Below are 20,326 nucleotides of genomic sequence, written 5' to 3'. Positions count from 1 at the left end.
AAATTGTTCATATCGGTGCCTCCGGCAACTTTTCCTTCTGTACTTGTGGTGTTCCTGTTTCTATCATTCGGGTATCTTTTGAAAAACAATGACATTCTTTAGAACCCTGAAGATTTACCTGGTGTTTTGTTTTGTTTGTTTGTTTTTTTTAGTGTCATACATTTCCATTTATTGGACCTACTGAATCCATCAGTTAAATGTTTGCTTATTTTACATAAAGCGCCCGTTTTCTTTTTCTTGAATTTTTAATTTTTTATTGGAGTTTAGTTTGTCCACATATAGCGCAACACCCAGTGCTCATCCCGCCAAGAGCCCCCCTCATTGCCCATCACCCAGTCACCCCACCCCCCCACCCACTTCCCCTTCCACTACCCCTTGTTTGTTTCCCAGAGTTAGGTGTCTCCTGTTTTGTCACCCTCACTGATACTTTCACTCATTTTCTCTGCTTTGCCTTTATTCCCTTTCACTAATTTTTATATTTCCCAAATGAATGAGACCATATAATGTCTGTCCCTTTCCGATTGACTGTTTTTACTCAGCATAATAGCCGGGACAGCTGCACCCCAATGTTTCTAGCAGCAATGTCCATAATAGGCAAACTGTGGAAGGAGCCTCGGTGTCCATCAAAATATGATGGATCAGGAAGCTGTGGTGTGGCGGGCAGTCATGGCAGCTCACCTAAAGAAACGAGCGTACGAGGAATTCACTAAGGTGGTCCAGCAACAACAGGAGGAAATTGCAACCAAGAAACTGCGATTGACAAAACCAAGTAAATCTCAGCACTCCACGTAGATCGGTGTAAAGCTCCCTCCCCAGCGGATGCTTTGCAGTATCTACTCCAGTTTGCCAGAAAGCCTGTTGAAGCAGAAAGTGTGGAAGGACTAGTCAGGATTCTCCTGGAACATTGTTACAAGGAGAATGATCCATCTGTGAGACTGAAAATTGCATCATTGTTGGGTTTATTATCAAAGCCTGCAGCGTTTTCACCAGACTGCATTATGGATGATGCCATTAACATCCTGCAGAATGAAAAGTCTCATCAAGTCCTTGCTCAACTGTTGGACACCTTGCTTGCAATTGGCACCAAACTCCCAGAGAATCAAGCTATCCAGATGGGATTAGTTGATGTAGCCTGCAAACACCTCACAGATACGTCTCCTGGTGTAAGAAATAAGTGCCTGCAATTACTTGGCAATCTTGGCTCTTTGGAGACAAGTGTCACAAAAGATGGAGAAGGCCTAGCTGTCAGAGATGTCCAGAAGATTATAGGGGATTACTTCAGTGACCAAGACCCACGTGTCAGAAGAGCGGCTATAAAAGCCATGTTGCAGCTTCATGAAAGAGGACTGAAATTACACCAAGCAATTTATAATCAGGCCTGTAAATTGTTGTCTGATGACTGTGAACAAGTGCGCAGTGCTGCAGTCCAACTTACCTGGGCTATCAGTCAGCTCTATCCTGAAAGCACTGTCCCCATTCCTTCTTCTAATGAAGAAATTCGTTTAGTTGATGATGCATTTGGAGCAATTTGTCCCATGGTCAGTGATGGCTCCTGGGTGGTTCGAGTTCAGGCTGCAAAGCTATTGGGCTCGATGGAACAATTCAGTTTTCATATCTTGGAGCAGACGCTCGACAAGAAGCTCATGTCAGATCTCAGGAGAAAACGCACTACACATGAACGTGCTGAGGAACTTTACAGGTCAGAAGAGTTTTCCAGTGGCAGAAAGTGGGGAGGTGATGCTCCCAAAGAAGAAATAGATACAGGAGCTGTGAACTTGATGGAGTCAGGAGCTTGTGGAGCCTTTGTTCCTGGATTGGAAGATGAGATGTATGAGGTCCGCATTGCTGCTGTGGAGGCTCTCTGCATGCTGGCCCAATCTTCACCTTCTTTTGCGAAGAAGTGCCGCCCTGATTTCCCGGTGGACATGTTTAATGATGAAATTGAGGAAGTACGTCTGCAGTCCATACACAGCATGAGAAAAATTTCTAAAAACATCACTCTCCGAGAGGATCAGCTTGGCAGTGTCCTGGCTGTGTTAGAGGATTCGTCCAGAGATATTCGAGAGGCTGGCTCTTCACGAACTTTTATGCTGTACTAATGTTTCGACTAAAGAAGGGATTCATCTCGCACTGGTGGAGCTGCTGAAAATTTAACCAAGTCCCCTACTGATAGGGACTCTATATGGAAGTGCTTGAAGTTTCTGGGAAGTCGGCATCCAACCCTGGTGCTTCCCTTGGTGCCATAGCGCCTGAGCACCCATCCATTTTTTGACCCAGCTGAACCAGACATGGATGACCCAGCTTACATTGCAGTTTTGGTTCTTATTTTTAATGCTGCTACAACCTGTCCCACAATGCCAGTACTGTTCTCAGATCATACCTTCAGACATTATGCCTACCTCCGAGACAGTCTTTCTCATCTTGTTCCTGCCTTAAGGTTACCAGGTAGAAAACTAGTGTCATCGGTCGTTTCTCCAGGTGTTGCACCCCATGAGGACCCGTCCCATCAGTTCCTGCAGCAGAGCCCTGAAAGGGTGTACAGTCTTCAGAGCACCGGGCCCCTCAGGGAACCCAGAAGCTGCTGGAGTTCACCATCCGGGATCTGCAAAGACTTGGAGAACTTCAGTCTGAACTAGCAGGAGTTGCTGACTTCTCGGCTACCTATCTTCGGTGTCAGCTTCTTCTCATCAAGGCCTTGCAAGGAAAGCTGTGCAATGTGGCTGCCCCTTTATATTTGTTTTTTTTTTTTTTTTTTTTTTTTAAATTTTTTTTTTATTTATTTATGATAGTCACGGAGAGAGAGAGAGAGAGGCAGAGAGAGAGGCAGAGGGAGAAGCAGGCTCCATGCACCAGGAGCCCGATGTGGGATTCGATCCCGGGTCTCCAGGATCACGCCCTGGGCCAAAGGCAGGCGCCAAACCGCTGCGCCACCCAGGGATCCCTGCCCCTTTATATTTGAAGCAGAGTGACTTGGCCTCCGCAGCAGCAAAACCAGATCATGGAAGAGACCTACAAAATGGAGTTCATGTACAGTGGTGTGGAGAAGAAACAGGTGGTGATTATACATCCCATGAGGCTGCAGGCCAAAGCCTTGCAACTTACAGTAACAGCACGGACTACTCGAGGAGTTGACCCCTTATTTGGGATGTGTGAAAACTTTTTACAGGAAGTGGACATTTTTCAGAGGTGTTTTATTGCTGATTTGCCCCCACCTACAGGACAGCTTTGTGGACAAACTTCTTGACCTTATGCCCCGACTCATGACATCCAAGCCTGTGGAAGTGGTCAAAATTCGACAGACCATGCTGAGGCAGAGTACCTCCTTGCACCTCCCCCTTCCAGAGCAGATCCACACACTTCAGCCACCATCATTGAGCCAGCAGGCAAGTCAGACAACCCTTTGCGGTTACGTCTGGATTGGTTGTGGCCCTGGATGTCGATGCGACCCTGGAACATGTGCAGGACCCTGAGAGTGCTGTGAAGGTCCAGGTCTTCTATCCAGATGGCCAGGCTCAGATGATTCATCCTAAGCCGGCAGACTTGCGGAATCCTGGCCCACCCAGGGCGCCACCGGCTTATCACTCAGGTGTACCTCTCCCATACTGCCTGGATAGAACCATGCCAGGTGGAAGTGAGGCTGCTACTGGCCTACAACTCCAATTCCCGCATTCCAAAATCCCCCTGGATTGAAGGTGGCAAAGTGTCCCCCCAGGTGGAAACCAGCATGGAGGGCACCATTCCCTTCAGCAAGTCTGTGAACGTTTACATAATGCCCAAACCCGCAAGGCGCTGAGTCACAAGCATTGTGTAGAGCTGAAGCTGAGAAAGACCTTCTTAGGTAGCAGAGTGAGCCCGAAGCCTAGAGCACTTCACCTGGAGCCGGCGTATGGGCATGAGCACCATCACCCTTATCGTCTCATCTGGTATCAAACACAAAATAAATTATTTTGCATTAAAAAATCAAAAACCTTCAAGTCCACACCTCTTCCTTCCCTGACTCCCCCCACCACCTCTATAAAGTTGAGAAAACAACAACAAGAACAACAACAGAAGAAGGTGTGGTCTTACAGCTTACAATGGAATATTACTCAGCCATTAGAAACGACAAAGGCCGTGAAAGTAGAGTGACGTTTGGTTCTACTTGTTGGGTTGATGTTGTTGTACATGTGTGTGCAGCCAACCAGCAGTGCTCGGTATGTACCAGATCATCTACTAAGAAGGGTCTTTTACTCAAAACCAGAAAAGAGGAAAGAGAAAGAACTAGTTTCGAGAGCTTTTTGATTTGGAAAAAGCATTCCAAAAATCACGATTTTCATTATACAGTAAGGGAGTAGCTTCCTTTCTGTGTTCATTCTCGTGAGGATTAACGATAGAGGGAGTCCTGTGAAATGAAGACCACTTTGTATTCCAATTTACTTCCTGGAATTTCTTAATTGTTTCCTTTTTTTTTGGTTTTTACTGACATTCAAAAACTGAAAAACTTCTGGCTCATAACTTTGTTGCATTTCTAGGTCCCTGCAGCAACAAAAGGAAATCGTCCTATTAGGACTAGAAGTTTAAGTGAGTCCTAAAGTATTGGAAGAAAATTCTAAAATATACATTGAGGTTCTACAAGGAAAAGATTGAGTTTATTTTTTTTAATTTTTTATTTATTTATGATAGTCACAGAGAGAGAGAGAGAGAGAGAGAGAGGCAGAGACACAGGCAGAGGGAGAAGCAGGCTTCATGCACCGGGAGCGCAACGTGCGAATCGATCCCGGGTCTCCAGAATCACGCCCTGGGCCAAAGGCAGGCGCCAAACCGCTGTGCCACCCAGGGATCCCCAAGATTGAGTTTAAACAAAAGAGCCTGAGCTAATTCTTCCAGAAGGTTTGTTACCTTGAATTCAGAGCCCTTTTCTGAGTATATTAGAAAAATAATTAGTCCCACAGTGTCAGTCGATTCATGTATTAATGAGATGAGAGCTAACATTAATGAAACTAACTCTAAAGTAGTTGACTGCCAAGCTGATTGTTAAATTGGTTATTATGGAAACAGGAGAACCAACTCACACACTTAGAAATGAGGTCCCAGACTGGAAGCACTGGGAAATGTAGCTGCTCATAATCTAAGTTAAATAATTCCTTGACAATCTGTGTAGATCTATATCAACATGGCGGTCTTATATGTAATTTAGGGTGTTTAGTAGGAAATTATCGAATGGACTTCATGATTCTCTAGAGCTCATTTTGAGAGGTGCTAGTGAATCAGGAGGGGAAAAAAATGAATGCTCAAAAAAGTCCTATTTCCATCTTATACATTTGGGGAAACTGTAAGAATATGTCCAAAGAATCTTGGTCTTCAATAGTTTTATATACAGTAATAACTAACACCATAAAATAGCACTTATTTAGATAGAATTGATGGTAGATGTGGCAGTACTACATCCTTTTCTACAATGTCTGAGCGTTTGTAGTACTTCAGACCTTTCTATCAGGCGTCAACATTAAATATTGAATACCTCTAGAAAGTGTGAAAATAATTTTGTCTTTGGAAGTAGTTAACGTGAAGTTTTTCCGTGTGTCCCATTGGACTTTTCTAGTGATGATCCTCCTAGGATGCTTTATCAGTAGGTGTCTGGATTTTATGGACTAAAAAACTGATATTTTCTTTTACAGTTGAAATTAAATCATCTTTATACTTAATTTTCTATGTCCTCTCATAGCAAAAAGTAAGCAAAATATGCCAAGACAAAGAATGATGGTCCCCCCACCAAACCTTGAGCATAACCGTTAAGGAACAAGAACTGTCGGAGATCTATGTGTGTGTATCTGTAGGTACATCCATGCATACATGGCAAAATTTAACAGAAATCACAATTCCAACATCGTCTGTGGTTTATGTCACAGCTCTTCTCTGTCGTCAGCCTCTGTTTTTCTCTTTGGGCTTTCGTTGAAAAATACTCGGCCTCATGTCTTTCGCTCTGAGACTTTAACTGTAATCCTTGAATTCTTAATTTCAGTTCAGAAACCCTAGTCTTAGAACTCATGAGTCTTCAGATTTCCATGACTGTCACCAAAAGTTGAAAATCCTATAGGTTTGCCTTTTTTTTTTTTTTAAACTAAAGACTTAAAGAAAAGAAAAAAAATGCTTCTTTCTGTTTTGACAAATATGAGGAAGAAAGTGCAATCAGGAATACAGGTGGAAGCAACTCCTTCCGTAGCCTCCCCTTGTACCTTTAAAAGAGCTTTGTCATGTGGTTAATGATGGAGAATGTTGACAACATGCATTGTATATGTCTGCTGTCCGCAGAGTGTATTGTGTGACCGAGCGTGGGGGATGCCGAGTGCGCGCTGGGAAGCAGCCCGAAGCGTCCTGGGGCCCCGCTCATCCAAGTCGATGCTCTGATGACATCATCGTGACAGGTGGCACCCGCGCTGCCGTGTTCACTGACCATCGCGGCCTCGGGACCTGGGAAGTCACAGGGGATCTGGGGCAGAGGCGTGTGGGGATTCTGGCCGCCCATGTGCATCTGGATGCGCTGCTGCAGCAGGGCCACGTTCGGGACCCTCTTCTGGCAGATGGGGCACGAGTGCCGCATCTCTATGGACGTGTTGGTCCGGGGAACCCCGAGGTGCATCTTCAGGTTGCCCTTGGTGGACAAGGCCCGACCCCAGATCTTGCCCTGGAATGGCCTCTCCCCAGTGTGGGGCTGTAATGCATCTCCAGGGAGCTTTGGCAGCTCAAGACCCGGTGGCAAATGAGACATTCGTTGGGGTCGGTGGTGGCCTTGTCAATGTTCCCCACCAGCTGCTGTAATTTCAGGGTCTCCGACCCGGCTCCGGGGTCCCACTCCCTTGGAAACCACCAACCCTCGGGGAAGTGTGGCTTGCTCCCACCCCCCCAGACAGTAGGGACCCGTCCTCACTTTCTGGGGTAGGCCCGGGCTGCAGGTCATTGGGCAGCGGGCCGCCCAGGAGGTCCTTGGGGTTAGTCCCTGAAGAGAGATTCTGAGGTAGCCCTAGACCGGGGGTCCCTGTTACAAGGACAGGTTTGCTGTCTAAAGAGAGACTCGATTCATCTACGGGGATGGCTACAGAGAGTGCATAGGGAATGCCATGGCCTGCCGACGCTTTGTCCTGGAACTTGGGAAAGAGCTGGGGGTGGGCCTCCCCTGGGGATGTCCATGCAAGTGCACTTGAGGTTGCCCTGGGTGGTGAACCGGCGGCCACAGACAGAGCCCACGAAGGGTCTCTCTCCGGTATGGGAGCGGAGGTGGATCTGCAGGGAGCTATGGGTCCCCAAAGCCCTGCTACAGTACTTAGGCTTGTGCTTGCAGAGGACGGACTGTCTGGGTTTGGCCTGCCCCAGGGACACGTTCGGCGGCTTCCCCTTCCCTTTCCTGGACGGGTCTAACGCCTCGGTGGAGGAAGGGCTCTGGAGGAGCACAGAGCCCGGGGCCTGAGGTAGCAAAGCACGGGGAAGGCGCGACCTGGCGTTGGCAGCACCCTCGTCCGTTGGGCTCCAGGGCAAGGGCGCAGCCCGGGGAGCTGCGGGGAAGGGGTGTTCGCGTGAGGCAGCTGGGCTGGTGTCGGGCGACCGGAGACAGGCGCTGGCTGCCGACTTGCTGGTCGCAGAAAGCTGCGGGTCCCTGCTCGGCCCAGGGTCTGGAGGGGGTCACCCCCGAGTGGAGGGCGCGCAGGCCCACGTGCTCCCCGGCGGCGGAGGCCTCGGGAGCGGGATGTGCTGCAGCTGCGGCTGCTGCGGACGCAGGATCTGCTCCGGCCCGGGGGCTGCTGGCGCCGGGCGCTGCGCCGCTCACCCGCACCCTGTGCCCCGCGGGGCTCGCAATGACCAGGTGGCGGCCGCTTTGCCTTTGGGTAGTAGCTTCCATCCTGGGGCGCGCTCGGCAGACGGTCTCGGCCTTCAGGTCCACGACACACTCGCCCCGGCTTGTCCTTGAGCGCCCCGGCCGCCGCCCCCTCCCTGGGACCCTCCGCACCCCCTGGGCCGGCGGCGGCGGCTGAGCGCGCCCGGGGACTCTGCCCAGCCCGGCCCCTGCCGTCGGTCATGTGCGCACAGCTGGGGCAGTGCGATTTGTCTCGTGTCCTAGGAACCCCGAGAAGCTGGAGAGCTCTGCACAGCATTTCTCACAGCTGCGAGTCTCCTCCCGACGTGTCCTGTGTGCAGTCCTTCGGTCCCGGGGGTGTCACTGGGCCCCGTCCTCCTACGAGTTGACGCGCTGGGGTTCCACCTGCCTGCGCCTCGAGGCGGTGCGAGCATCGGGCAGCCGGGAGGGCCTCGGTTATTTGCCCACTCCGCCACAAATTCCTGGAGTTCTTTGCTCATATTTTAATAAACAAAACAGGGTAATGGGGAAGGGAGGGAAAATAAAATAAGAAATCAGAGAGGGAGAAAAAAACATAAGCGATTCTTAACTCTAGGAAACAAACTGAATCTGCTGGAGGGGAGGTGGGTGGGGGGATGGGGTAACTGGGTGATGGGCATCAAGGAGGGCTCGTGATGTAATGAGCATTGGGTGTTACATGCACCTGATGAATCACTGATCTCTACCCCTGAAATTCATAATATGCTATATGTTAATTAATTGAATTTAAATAAAATTATAAAGAAGAAAGCAAGCAACATGAGATCCAGAATGAGCTGCTGCATGCATGTTTAAGTGACTGATTAGTGAGTAGTGGGTCTACCTTCAATGTCATACATTCAAGTTCATGAGCTGAAGTAAGGATCATTTTTTACCTTGGAATTTAGGAGCTTTTTACAACCATGTGAATAGATATTCTAGACGTTTAGAAAATTTAATTTGGTTCTGGGAATTTACATGGTTTGTCTGAGTTTACTTCACCCCAATGAAAATAATGCATACTCTGTAAACATACTGTACCTTCTCTAGATTCTCTTCTTTGAACCCTACTGCTTCAACCTCTAGTATTAACGCTCTTTGGGGCCTACTTAGAGCCTAAACTCCACCAGAATAATATTGTCTTTATGAGGTCCTTTTGAGGATTAAGAGATAGATTACAGGAAGCAATTCTATGACAAAGTTAAAGTATATGTATAAATCAAAAGCATATTCATGCAAATGGATCACAATGCTTTTTCAACTAATCACTGTGGTGTGACATTTTGAACAATATGAAGTAAGTTAATAAAGCTCTCGAGTGAAACATCTTGATATTTTATAAAGCTGCATGCTTATTATAAAGCTGACCCTTTGGTTATTACAAACAAGAGCAAGTATCTATCTTTGACAATATGTTGATGAACACAAAACTTGAACAAGATGTATACATATGTTTTCCAAATTTGAAATTAAACAAAAGGAAAAAAATAAATTGAAAAAGTATGAATGCTCAGGTGAGACCTACTAGTATCACCTTTGAAAAGGAATGTACAATTAAAATAGGTGAATAGGGCAGCCCGGGTGGCTCAGTGGTTTAGCGCTGCCTTCAGCCCAGGGCATGATCCTGGAGACCCAGGATTGAGTCCCACATTGGGTTCCCTGAATGGAGGTTGCTTCTCCGTCTGCCTGTGTCTCTGACCCCCATTTCTCTCCCTCTCTGTCTCTCTGTCTCTCATAAATAAAATCTTTAAAAATAAAATAAAATAAATGAAATGAAATGAAATGAAATAAAATATGTTGAATGATGTCACCTAAAATGCTAGTGTAAGTAACTCTGACACACCATCCCTTCATGAAGGCAATGATCAAGCTGACAAAAACTATTGGAATCGACTTTTTCTGACTTCTAAAAAACACAAAACCTGGGGAAGGGCTTAAAAGAAAAAAAGAAAAAGGTACTGAATTTCAGTAAAACAGTCTTTATGACATTTTAACTTAACCACCTACCATGCCACACTCCCCAGCTCTGTGGTCACCATGAGGACAGTGGTCTACTTTCCTGGGACAGTGTGCTCATGCCAGCAAGACTGATTATTCTCAGAGAATTGTGGTGGTGTATTCTGACCTCCTTGGGGACTCCAAGAAGCACTGACTCAGGGTCTTTCATTTGTTTGAGGCAGTTTCAAACTGCCTCAGAGCTTTTAGGAGCTCCTGGGTGACACTGCCAAGAGCATGTCAGTGAACATACTAGCCACACCTGTCTGGGCAAGGGGCCAACCAGAGAGGCCAGAGGCAGGCAGACCGAAACACCTGGGAAGGAAGATGCTGGGGATTATCAAGGGACGAAGGACACCGAAAATCTGCTGTGTGCCAGGCAATCCAAGGGCCATGCTGATGCCCGTGGCTGGACATATTCTTAGAAAACCCTTGAGAGGACCACATGAGTTTGCCTTCAGCACCAGGGCAACAGCAAGGGAAGGGAAGACAGAGTTAACTCCCTGCCTGCGCCCTGTGGGGCAGAGCGCAGCGCAGGGGCGTCTGCAGTGACTAGCAGAGTGCTTCGTGGTGGCTTGGCTCCCGGCATTTAAGGGGCTCTCTCTCAAATCACACGGTGACCGCTAGGCTAACAGAAGAGACTTCAGGGCACTCATAACAAAGACCCTTTACAAAAAGTTGAGAAAAACATTAAACAAGTAACACCATCCACACAAGTTGTAAACAAACAAATAAAACCCAGAAAAGGCAGAAGAGTGCCGTTTGCAAAATTACCACGCTGTGATATTCAAAATGTCAATATTCAACAACAGAGGATGGCAGTCACTCAAAGAAAGGAAGTACCGTTCATGGGAGTGGGCAAAGATTGGTAATGAAACTGAGGACCATGCTCCTAAGGAAGTGGCTTTAAAAGAACTATTTCAGTGATGCTTAAGAAATGAAACCTGGGGGTAGGGAGCGCCTAGGTGGCTCAGTTGGTAAATTGACTCTTGATTTTGGCTCAGGTCATGAGATCGAGCCCTCCATGGGCTCCATGCTTAGTGTGGAGCCTGCTTAAGATTCTCTCTTCCTCTTTTCCTTCTCTCCCTCCTAAAAAATGAAACCAGAAAGGATTCAATTTTACCAAATCAAGAGTTTCAATACATCGTGATAGATTTTAAAATGGAGTTAAAAATTCTGGAGTTGAAAAGTACAATAGTTGAAGTGAAAAAAATCTATATAAGAAGAGGGTTCTAGCATTGGATTTGGTCAAGAGGAAAACTAATCCATGAACATAAAGACAAATCATTTGAAATGATCAGTCAAGGTTTATGGATGAGCCAAAGATGATCTTTGCATAGCAGACCTCTGTTTATTTTTTCACAGCAGGCAGAGACCTTGAACTCAAAAAACCACTGTTACCAACCTCAAATTTTTACACACTGAATTGATTTAAACATAGCCCAGATTGGTAGAGGTTAAGCCATTTATAGCTTAGCCATATCTTCTGTGCATATCCTGTGAATCACCACCTGAATCTACTAACAGTAGATAAGATAAATCATGAATATTAGTGTCTCTAAGATCCTGTCATCCATTCATAATTCCCTGGCTCAGAGACTCCATATCCCGATGCGAGACATCATCTCCCTAAGTAAGCCCTTCTTCAATCCCTCTCCTCTGGGGAGTTTCTTTTCTATCCTAGCTTTCTGGGTGGTGGCCCTATACTGTTGCCACTGAAAGATATCCTGTGAGGGACCTCTCCATTCAATTAAGCTGTGAGCGTGCCATCCAAATAAGTCTCGTAGTGTGATTATATAATTATACATTATCAGCCCTATGCTGAAGTCCCTTGATCTCAGTACAACTGCCCAACACACATCCATGGGTCAGTGGAGATAATCCTACCAGAACGGGGCCTCCTCTGAGAAGGGAGTGTGTGCATAAATCTTAGGGGTCCTAGCACTAGCAGAGGCCCCAGGACTGGCCCCTTCCTTCCTGGAGACACCCTGTGCGATTCCTGGCTGAGCCACCAGATGGGTCTCTAATAAAGTGGTTTCCCAGAATTACAGTTCAATACAACTAGAGCTTGGGAGTAGGACAGGTATTGCCTTAGTCAGACAATAGAATTGTTTGCTCATCATCCTCACACATGACTGGACAGAGTGTTTCTACCCTAACTGTACCATAGAATCATTGGAGGAGATTTTTTTTAAATGATGTATCAGTTTCAACCAGGGATGTGCTCATTTACTTGGTCTCTAGCCCATGGTTTTAGGATTTTGCTAGTTTGGCAAGAGTACAGGTCAGCTCAGGACTCCTTGGAGTATTTCCCCTTGATGTTTAAGTTCAGTACTGGTTTTGGTTGAGGGAAAACATTTCCAAGGCTTGGGGCCGCAGCACGGGAATCCCTAGGGAAATCGCCTCTGTGAGAATGTGTATTTCACTCGGGGAAAGTACTTTGCACTAATTATTTAAACAAAACAAAACAGCTTAAGTGATGCCTGATAGGGCTCCGGTAGGATAAATACCTAAACCTATTTTCTGGTCTGTGGGGGTGGGGTGGTGAACAGCCATGGTGCTATCTGAGGTGACTGGAGGATGCATAACTCAGGAATTACCTTAATAATAATATATAGACTGTGGTCACAAAATAAACTCTTTCTCCTACTCTTAGCTCAATTCAGAAGTTTGGAGGCAAAATGCAAAGAGATTTCTGGAGACTGAGAGAGAAAAGCTGCCTGTCTCTCTGGCACCAGGTTGCTTCCAGTAGCAGAGACCTAGGCTGAGGGCCACCAGAAATCTTTACTGGGTATCTTTGATAGTGCCTGTCTGACCCCGTATGACCAGGGCCATGACCTTCTGAGAAACCTGGCAAGTGGGGCTGAAGGTCACCATTGTGCCACCGCCAGGGCCTTAAGGCAGACAGACCATGGTGATGGGAAGTTGGACTAAGTGGAGCTGAGTTGTATGGAAGGGGCCTTTGGAGAAAGGGGAGACTCAGAGTCCTGATGAGTCTCTAACCCACATGCCCGGAAGTACAGACCGGGATCTACAAAGAGAACACTAGAATACCAACATTTAGCTTCTTTAGCAAGAGGTTTTATTTTTCAAATATTTTTCGGTGTTGATCTATAGTAAAAGTTAAAACTTCTTTAAAAAATTTTACTTTTAATATTACCAGATCATTTCACATTCCTATATTTTTGCCACATTTTTTCAAAAACTAAAGGATCAAAGGTTATCCTCTGCATAAGTGCTAAAAAGTGCTTTATTTTTTTAAAAGTTTTATTTCTAAGTAATCCCCACACCCAAGGTGGGGCTCGAAGCCACAACCCTGAGACAAAGAATCGCATGCACCACCACCGGAGCCAGCCAGGCACCCCAACAGTTAGATCTTACTTATTTTTAATTAATTTATTTTTTGTTGGAGTTCAATTTGCCAACATATAGCATAACACCCAGTGCTCAACCCATCAAGTGCCCCCCTCAGTGCCCGTCACCCAGTCATCCTGTCACCGCCCGCCTACCTCCCTTTTCACCACCCCTTGTTCGTTTCCCAGAGTTAGGAGTCTCTCATGTTCTGTCTCCCTCTCTGATATTTCCCACTCATTTTCTCTTTCCCCTTTATTTCCTTTCACTATCTTTTATATTCCCCAAATGAATGAGACCATATAATGTTTGTCCTTCTCTGATTGACTCACTTCACTCAGCATCATACCCTCCAGTTCCATCCACGTCGAAGCAAATGGTGGTTAATTGTCATTTCTAATGGCTGAGGAATATTCCATTGTTTTTTTTTTAAGATTTTATTTATTTATTCATGATAGTCACACAGAGAGAGACAGAGAGGCAGAGACACAGGCAGAGGGAGAAGCAGGCTCGATGCACCGGGAGCCCGACATGGGATTTGATCCCGGGTCTCCAGGATCGCGCCCCGGGCCAAAGGCAGGCGCCAAACCGCTGCGCCACCCAGGGATCCCAGAATATTCCATTGTATCCAGAGACCACATCTTTATCCATTCATCTTTCGGTGGACACCGAGGCTCCTTTCACAGTTTGGATCTTGTGGACATTGCTGCTAGAAACATCGGGGTGCAGGTGTCCCGGGGTTTCCCTGCATCTGTATCTTTGGGGTAAATCCCCAGCAGGGCAATTACTGGGTCATAGGGCAGATCCATTGTTAAATCTTTGAGGACCCTCCACACAGTTTCCCAGAGTGGCTGCACCAGGCCACATTCCCACCAACAGTGCAGGAGGGTTCCCCTTTCTGCACATCCTGTCCAACATTTGTTGTTTCCTGTCTGGCCAATGTTGCCCATTCTCACCGCTGTGAGGTGGGATCTCGTTGTGGTTTTGATCTGTATTTCCCTGATGGAAATACAGTGATGCAGAGCATTTTCTCATGGGCTTGTTGGCCACGTCTACGTCTTGCTCTGTGCCATTTCGGTTCGTGTCTTTTGCCCATTTCCAGATTGGATTGTTGGTTTCTCTGCTGTTGAGTTGAATAGGTTCTTTAGAGATCTTGGATGCTGTCCCTTTATCCGACGGGTCATTTGTACAACGGTTCTCCCATTCTGGAGATTGTCTGTTGGTTTTGTTGAGTGTCTCTTTGGCTGTGCGGAAGCTTCTCATCCTGGTGAAGTCCCAATAGTTCATCTCTGCTTTTGTTTCTCTTGCCTTCATGGGTGTATCTTGCAAGAAGTTGCTGTGGCCAAGTTCGGGAAGGGCATTGCCTGTGTTCTCCCCCAGGGTTTTGATGGAATCTCATCTCACATTTACATCTTTCATCCATTCTGAGTTTATCTTTGTGTCTGGTGTGAGACAGTGGTCCAGTTTCCCTCCTCCGCATGTGGCTGTCCAGTATTCCCCTGACATTTATGGAAGAGACTTGTCTTTTTTCCAGTGGATGGTCTCTCCTGCTTGGTCAAATATATGGTCTTGACCGTCGAGTTGAGGGTCCACTTCTGGATTCCTCTTCTGTTCCATTGATGGATGTGTCTGTAGTTCTGCCTGTACCACACTGTCTTGGTGAGCACAGCTTGGCAGCGCAACCTGAAATCCGGCATTGTGCTGCCCCCCGCTCTGGTTTTCTTGGCTACTATTCCCGTGGCCATTCGGGGTCCTTTCTGATTCCACACAAATCTTCAGATGATCTGTTCCAGCTCTCTGAGGAGAGTCCGTGGTATTTTTGATAGGGATTGCATTCATTGTGTAAATTGCCCTGGGTCACATTGACATTTTCCCAATATTCATTCTTCGGATCCATGAGCATGGAATATTTTTCCATCTCTTTGTGTCTTCCTCAGTCTCTTTCAGACATGTTCTGTCGTTTTTCGGGTAGAGATCCTTTACCTCTTTGGTTAGGTTTATTCCTAGGTAGTGCATGCTTTTGGGTGCCATCGTAAATGGGGTTGACTCCTTAATTTCTCTTTCTTCAGTCTCATCGTTAGCGTCTAGAAAGGCCACTGATTTCTGGGCATTGATTTTGTAGCCTGCCACACTGCCGAATTTGCTGTATGAGTTCTAGCAGTCTTGGGGTGGAGTCTTTTGGGTTTTCTAGGTGTACGGTATCATGTCATCTGCAAAGAAGGAGAGTTTGACTTCTTCTAGGCCAATTTGAATGCCTTCTATTTCTTTTTGTTGCCTGATTCCTGAAGCTACGACGTCTAGTGTTATGTTGAATAGCAGTGGTGAGAGTGGACATCCCTGTCTCGTTCCTGATCTTCTTCTCCTGATCTTCTTCGGGGAAAGGCTCCCAGCGTTTGCCCCTTGGGAATGATAATTTGCTGTGGGCTTTTCGTAGATGGCTTTGAAGATGCTGAGGAACGTTCCCTCTATCCCTATACTCTGAAGCATTTGGATCAGGAGTGGATGCCGTATTTTGTCAAATGCTTTCTCTGCGTCTCTTGAGAGGATCATCTGGTTCTTGTTTTTTCTCTTGCAGATCTGATCAGTCACACGGAGTGTTTGCCGAGTGTTGAACCAGCCTTGCGTCCCGGGGTAAAGGCCACCTGGTCACAGTGAGTAACTTCTCAATTTACCGTTGGATCCTATTGGCTCGTACCTTGTTGAGAATGTTTGCATCCATGTTCATCGGGGACATTGGTCTATAATTCTCCTTTTTGATGGGGTCTTTGTCCGGTTTTGGACTTAAGGTGATGCTGGCCTCATAGAACGAGTTTGGAAGTATTCCATCTCTTTCTGTCTTTCAGAACAGCTTTAGTAGAATAGGTACGGTTTCTTCTTTCAATGTTTGATAGCATTCCCCTGGGAAGCCATCTGGCCCTGGACTTTTGTGTCTTGGGAGGTTTCTGATGATGACTGCTTCAATTTCCTCCCGGGTTATCGGCCTGTTCCGGTTTTCTATTTCTTTCTGTTCCAGTTTTGGTAGTTTGTGGTTTTCCAGAAATGTGTCCATTTCTTCTAGATTGCCTAATTTATTGGCGTATAGCTGCTCATAATAAGTTTTTAAAATCGTTTGTATTTCCTTAGTGCTGGTGGTGATATCTCTTTTCTCATTCATGATTTTATTGAGTCCTTTATGCTTTTTTCTAGAGTCACCAGTAGCTTTATAATAGTGCTTCTGTATTGGCTTTCTGACATTGAATTGTAATCCAGATTTTGTAACTCTGTGGGAGAGAGGACAGTTTCTGATTCTTTCTTTTGAGGTGAATTGTTCCTTCTAGTCATTTTGCTCAGTGTGGAGTGGACAAAAACAAGTTATACTGGAAAAAGGAGCAAAAGAGAAAAAAAAGAAGAAATAAAAAAATAAAAAAAGGGGGTTGGGAAACAACAGAAACAAACAGAAAAGAAAAAACAAGGGGGAGTATCCTCTGATTCTATATACTGTAAATCCCTCAACTTCCCCTAGAAGTTTCCAGTGCTGCTTGGTCAATAACTTGGTTTCCCCTGTCCTTCCAGCTGGTCTTCTGGGGTAGGGGCCTGCTGTGCTGATTCTCAGGTGTGTGCTGCTGGGGGAGCTGCCCCGCCCCCTGCCAGGTGCCTGGCTTAGTGGGTGCTGTTTATCCAGTGAGGCCCCTGCCCAGTCCCAGGCACAGGGTGACACGAGGAGGAACAGCCACACTGGTGGCGGCCAGCTGTTCAGCCCTGGAGTCAGCTCCCGCAGTAACTACCGCAGCTCCCAGGCCACAGGGGCCTGGATGCTCTGGGGTTGGGGGGCGCCGATCGGCCCAGCTCGGGGCCGCCCAGTGGTAGGAGCGTCCTTGCTTTCCTGTACCCTCCTGGCCTCTGCCTGTCCTGGGGGGAGCGCCGATCTTAGGCTGTGTCCCCCAGTGCCCTGGGCTCCGGGGCCTGTGACACTGTGAATGGACCTAAAGTACCACGATGTATAATTTAAAAGCATCAGAGTAAATTTTCTGCCGTTAACTTATCTTTTATTACAAATAAAATTCATAAGCCATTATAGAGGTTAAAGAAAAACAAAATATGGAAACAGCACAATGACGGGGAGGGAAGCCTCCATTGGGCTGCAGCCATCACGAGCCCCGCGGTAGGAGCTGGGGTGGCTCCTGAGGTGGTTCAGGGGGTTGTTCAGGGGTCGAAGCCAGTTGCTCCAGAGGCAGGTGGCGGCCCTGGCACTTTGGGGACCCTGACTGCAGGCGCCAGGGCCTACTCCTCCACCGGGTGGCCAAGGGTGCAGGTGGCTCCTCATCAGGGTGGGGAATCATAGGTGCCAAAACCATGTGCATTGACTTGGACTCAGTAGCCAGCATCTCAGCTTGGGCCAAGCCCTCACCTCCAGCAGCCGGGACCGGCTCGGTCACCTCAGGCCCTGAAGGTGCCACAGGCCCCACAGTCGGAGCTGGGGTGGGCTCCTGAGGTGGGTTAGGGTGTTGCTCCGGGGCCGAAGCTGTAGCCCCAAGAAGACAAAGTATCATCACCAGGACGGACTTTCCACGTCCCTCCCAAATCAAGGACACTCTTCCCACTGCTCAACGTGTGTGAGTACAAGAGCCCTGGGAGGTCTCCCCAGACTGAAGCCCGTGGGAATGGGGTGTGAGCCTACCCACTGCTCCCGGCCCAGCTGCATGGAGGTTGGGTCTGTGTGGCCCACCCTGTCCCAAGCTTGGCCACCCCCAGTCCTCCTCATCCTCATCGTCTAATTCCACGAGCTCCAGGTAGCTGAATCGTTCCAGGTAACGCTGGGCCCAGTTTTCCAGGTCTGAGCCTGGCATGTTGAGCCCCATGAATGCCAGAAGCTTCCTCAGGAAGAGAAATTCTGGTGGCTGATGAAAATCCTCCTGATAGTACTCCAGCCAGATGTCCAGGATGCAGGAGATGGCCTTGGGGAGGGACAGGTGGGCAGAGGCGTCAGAAGACAGGGCTCCCTCACACCAAGGTGTCCCGGGGAAGCCCTGCAGGAATGGGGCCCCAGGCCTTCCGCTCAGGGCTGTCGGAGGCCAGTGCTGCTCCTTGTCCACCTGCCACCTGGTGGTCCTGCCTGCCACAAGCCTGCTCACTGAGGAGGGGCTGGCACGAAGCCTCTGTGCATGGGAGCCCATGACTAGTGGTGTGACCATCACTGTCTTCCCTGGGGAAGCATGACTCCCTCCTCAGCCTGGCTCCCTGCCCACTTGCCCCTTGAATCCACTGGCAGGCATCCGGGGAAGGGGGGTGTCTGGCCTTTCATTGCCCTCACTGCACACACTGTCGCTCTGGGAATGTCCGAGTGGGGAGGGTTTGGGCTCTGTGTCTTGCCAGGCCTTGCCAGGAGCTGCCCGGTACTGCCGCCTTCCCTCCTGTGGCTCAGCGCTGCCTCACTCACGAGGGGCCCCCAGGGGTTGTCCTTCCACTGACTCTAATCTCCCAAAGGGCAGGGGCCGTCTGGTCCGTGAGCACTCACTGGCTCTCCTGAGCACCTGCTGTGCACCTGGGTCCAGGTGCCACCAGCTTGGTGAGTGCGATGCTCCCCACACCCTCTGCTCTGGGTCCCAGGAGGGGGGTAGACAGAGGGCTTTGAAAGGGGCAGGCATGGAGAAGGACTTCATTAGGGCTCCCAGTGCTCTCCCACAAAGCCCGCACCCCATCCACAGCTCTCTTTTCCTCTTTTCTCAAAGGACCCATTAGACCTTTACCCTGTCACAGGAATTGCAGATGTGTGGGGTGAGGGTCCAGCAGCCCCTCCAGGCCACAGCCCCCTCGCTGCCCTCTTGGAGAGGAAGGCCCTCCTGCATGAGCCAGAGCTCACTCACACTTTGCACTGCTCCACGGATCCCACGATGTCATCATTCAGATATTTGTTGCATCCATATCTAGAGGAGGGCATGGGGGCATCACATGAAAGTTCCTGTGGACCCGACCTCTCCTCATAGCTGCTGTCACCCTCTGACCCTTGACTAGCCTGGAGCCCTGGGGGGCCATCCGCTCTGTGCGTGGGGCCACAGGCAGCCCCTGGAGAAGCGCCTGCACCTGCTGGGTCCTCCTGAATGCTTGAGGAATGAAAGGGCTCCGGCCAGGCCCATGGCCAACATCCGAGTGGGCCAGGGTGCCCCGGTGTCCCCGGGGTCCCCTACTCCGGTTGCCCCAGGACACAGACCCCAGATGGACTCTCAAACCTCCCTTTCCATGGGAAAACAGGCCAGCTCAAACCCTGGTGACGGTGGGGACGCGGCACAGGCTTTGTCATGGGGAGAGAACGACGACTGATGAGCACAATCACAGCCCCTCTAGCCAACCTGCCGCAGGCCAGGCCCTAGGGGCTGCCCTACGGGACCCCACTAGGCCCCGTGTGACTCTGCTCCAGTCGGAGGAGCAGCCCCAGGGGCCGGGAAGTTCAGGAACATTCCCAAGACTCCCAACCAGTAGGTGGCCCATCCCCCTGGGCTGTGGAGGGTCAGGGTGCTCACTTTGCAAACAGCAGGTCCAGGATCTCTTCGGTGGTGCCAAATTCAGGATACGTTTCCATAAATTGAACAATGGAAAGGTCGTCCAAGCACAGCAAGGCGGGCACCAGTTCTTCTACCTGCTGCTCCAGCAGCTCCCTCCGGCTAGGGGTGGTTGGGAAGATCCGATTCCTTCTCAGGGCTGAGGCCCTTTCAGCCTGAGGTGGGACAGAGGGGACGTGCAGCCTGCACTGTAGCCTCCAGACCACCTGGCAGTTGGAGCGCAGACCAAAGCCCGGGCTCTCAGTGGCTACGGGGGGCGGGGGGGGGGTGCGGTGGCAGGAGTGCCCACAGCAGGAACACGGGGCTTGACGCCTGCGGCTCAGTCACTAGGCATCTGACTCTGGGTTGTGGCTCAGGTCATGGTCTCAGCATCCTGAGATCCCGCCCCTGGCAGGCTCTGCGCTTGGGGCAGAGTGTGCTTGAGGAGCCTGTGTCTCCCTCTTCTGCTCCCTGCTTCTCTGCCTGTCTCTTAAACAGACAAACTATCCAATAAAGAAATAATCTTAGAGGATAAATTTTCAAAAAAATTTGGATCAATACAAGGACCTAGTGGGAAAGATTAGTGTCCCAGGGCCGCTTGTCAGCTGAGTTTTGGCAG

The 20,326-nt window shown here is 48.7% G+C and overlaps 1 protein-coding gene and 2 pseudogenes across 1 annotated transcript in view; 2 read left to right on the top strand and 1 right to left on the bottom strand.

Moving 5' to 3' along the window:
* LOC144284174 (uncharacterized) overlaps positions 1-18,120 on the top strand; it is a 51,034-nt gene extending 32,914 nt beyond the window's left edge. Inside the window, exon 6 of the mRNA XM_077848499.1 lies at positions 15,768-18,120. The gene's annotated coding sequence lies outside the window, so the exon portion shown is untranslated. The remainder of the gene's footprint in view (positions 1-15,767) is intronic.
* Positions 663-4,611, top strand: LOC144284806 (integrator complex subunit 4-like; annotated as a pseudogene).
* On the bottom strand, positions 2,950-8,051 carry LOC144284173 (sal-like protein 4 pseudogene; annotated as a pseudogene).
* Positions 18,121-20,326: the final 2,206 nt, after the last annotated feature.

This window comes from Canis aureus, chromosome 15, assembly GCF_053574225.1.
Source record: "Canis aureus isolate CA01 chromosome 15, VMU_Caureus_v.1.0, whole genome shotgun sequence".
NCBI classification, from domain to species: domain Eukaryota; kingdom Metazoa; phylum Chordata; class Mammalia; order Carnivora; family Canidae; genus Canis; species Canis aureus.
The sequence above is the reverse complement of the archived record's forward strand: the minus strand, read 5'-3'. Positions and strand labels throughout refer to the sequence as shown.